Source organism: Tamandua tetradactyla, chromosome 15 (genome assembly GCF_023851605.1).
Source record: "Tamandua tetradactyla isolate mTamTet1 chromosome 15, mTamTet1.pri, whole genome shotgun sequence".
Lineage (NCBI taxonomy): Eukaryota > Metazoa > Chordata > Mammalia > Pilosa > Myrmecophagidae > Tamandua > Tamandua tetradactyla.
In genome coordinates this window covers 32,253,596-32,256,064 of record NC_135341.1, presented here as the reverse complement: position 1 = coordinate 32,256,064, position 2,469 = coordinate 32,253,596, and the positions used below count along the sequence as shown (strand labels likewise).

The following is a 2,469-nucleotide window of genomic DNA, read 5'->3' as shown; positions in this document are numbered from 1 at the left end:
AGTACCATGCTGGCTATCAGTTTTTCATATATTCTCTTTATCATATTGAGGTAGTTAACTTTGATTTCTATCTTTTGGAGTGTTTTTATCAGAAAAGGATGCTGAATTTTGTTAAATGCTTTTTCTGCATCAATCGAGATAATCATGTGATTTTTCCCTTTGATTAGTTAATGTGCTGTATTATATTAATTGATTTTCTTGTGTTGAACCATCCTTGCATTCTTGGTATAAATCCCACTTGGTCATGGTGTATAATTCTTTTAATGTGCTGTTAGATTCAATTTGCTAATATTTTATTGAGAATTTTTGCACCTATGTTTATTAGGGAGTTTGGTCTATAGTTGTCCTTTCTTATTGAATCTTTACCCAGTTTTGGTATTAAAATGATATTAGCTTCAGGCCACTGTCACAGTCTTGGCCACTGTGGTTAGTGGTAGTCATGGACTCTGCATGAGATGCAATGACTCTTGCCTTCTCCTGAACGTCCATGTTTCCCTTTTTGACATTGCCTACTATCTGATGTCCCACATGGCACTGAAGCACCAGCCATGAGCAGAGGAAGTAGCATTGAGGAATCCTCTTTCAAGCTGGTTTACTGCTATGCTCCACTGTTTTGGTGGAGAAATTTTATCCTGTGTACTGCTTGCAGAGCCTCCTTTGAGATTTCTTGGAGACCACACTAATATATTACTGGCATCTTCAATTGGGTATATTATATATTTTTGTCCATGTGACCTAGTTTGCCAGGGCTATTCTTTCGTACCTGTTCAACTCTTGGCTGCAGGAACCAAGGAAGTAATCAGAACTTGAACAATAGTAGGTGAAGTCACCCACGCTAGTAGCTATTGCATAAATGGCTGGATAGTCATGATAGCTGTTGGATGGGCCTGAGGTGCCGGTGGTACCATTGTAATGAATTTTAAACAATTGGTAAAAGGAAGTTGGAAACCAGAAACCGAAAAATGGCTGTAATTGTCTTACCCTGCCAAGGTGACCCTGTTGGGGTCAGTTATCTTCACATTCCAGCACACCAGGAATCTGTCAATATAAAAGCATAATCTTATGTTCTTTTATACCGTCTTTCTTGTGGCCACAGAGATAACCATGATGCTCACAAAGACTTCTGTTTCACCTTTTGCTTCTTTTGAGGATATGTTGGTTCGGATGCTTTTTGGCAGGCAGCAACAGTTTTTATCATGTGAAAAGAAAAGTGAAATTAAATCATCTTTCAATGGCACTGGTTCATCTACTTCAAAATCTACCCATTGGTGCTTCAGATAAAGTTAAAAAGAAACACGCTAAGAAGACTGAGTAAATTAACTTGGTGAGCTCCAGAAGGGAACAAAAAAGTTTTTCTTATTTGCTTGTCAGATTGTGATAATATTTCTGTATAAATGAAGTGAAATAAAGATTATATGTAAAGAATGGAGGTGACAAAAAGGAAGAAAGAACTTCTTTCTGTTTCAAGGAGACTGCCCCTTTCTAAATTGTAATTCTTGAGTGCTGTGAATGTATCATGTGAAATTATTTTTCTAAGTTAAGTATAAAAGATTCTATTGTGATTATTTTAATAGTTTTATATTGATAAAATAAAGCTGGAGTCTTTAGAAAAAGTAAACCTAACATCATTGCAAAATAACAAAAATTAAAAATTTTTTGTTTCTTTTTTTTAAGTATTTTCATACGTTTTCTATTCAAATCTATTTGAGCTTTAGTCAGCAGAATTAAACATGTACTTCACTTTACCATTATTATTTCCTAGATATGGAAAACAATTCCTATTTAATTTTGAGCACTGAAAAGTATAAACTTTTCCTAAAACACTTTATATTGTGAATGAAAAACAATTATTAGTTTATATTTCAGATATAAACATTGTATTTTGTCCACATTAAATGGAAAATATCTGAAATTTAATAAAATTTTTTAATAGTGATATTATTTTTCAGTGAGAACAGATTTTAGTATGCCTTGATATGAAGCCTGTTTTTTGCCCTTGTTTAAAAAACTACTGTGCTTTTTTTTTCCTCAAAAGAAAATCAGGGGTGTAATGTTTAATAAATTACTAATCCCATGTTTTGTCGTGTTTTTCATTTAGAAGCTTATTTTTTCCTCTCTCCTTAAAACACATTTGTTTTAGTTGTAGAAGAAATAATATTTTCAGCGTTTCAAATATTTTTAACTTTTCTTTGATCTTAGTTTCTCTGAATGCAATAGTGGTAGTTATTTTAATAATTCAATAAAAAGTATCATCTCAATTTAAAAATTTCCCCATCAATGAGTACTTTTTCAACTTCTAGTTGAATGTCTCTCACTAGTTTGCATGTGGTTATGTTATAATTTAATCTACATGTTCATGTATTATTAATTTTGCTAAATTAAAAATAATTATCTTTATGTGAAAATGCTCAGCTATAAATGGGAATTGTCCTTGGACAGCCGATAGTAACCAGCTAACTAGGAAGAAAT

At 32.6% G+C, this 2,469-nt stretch overlaps 1 pseudogene; it reads left to right on the top strand.

The window, feature by feature from the left end:
* The first annotated feature begins 439 nt into the window (after window positions 1–439).
* Window positions 440–1,315, top strand: LOC143657903 (trimeric intracellular cation channel type B pseudogene; annotated as a pseudogene).
* Window positions 1,316–2,469: the final 1,154 nt, after the last annotated feature.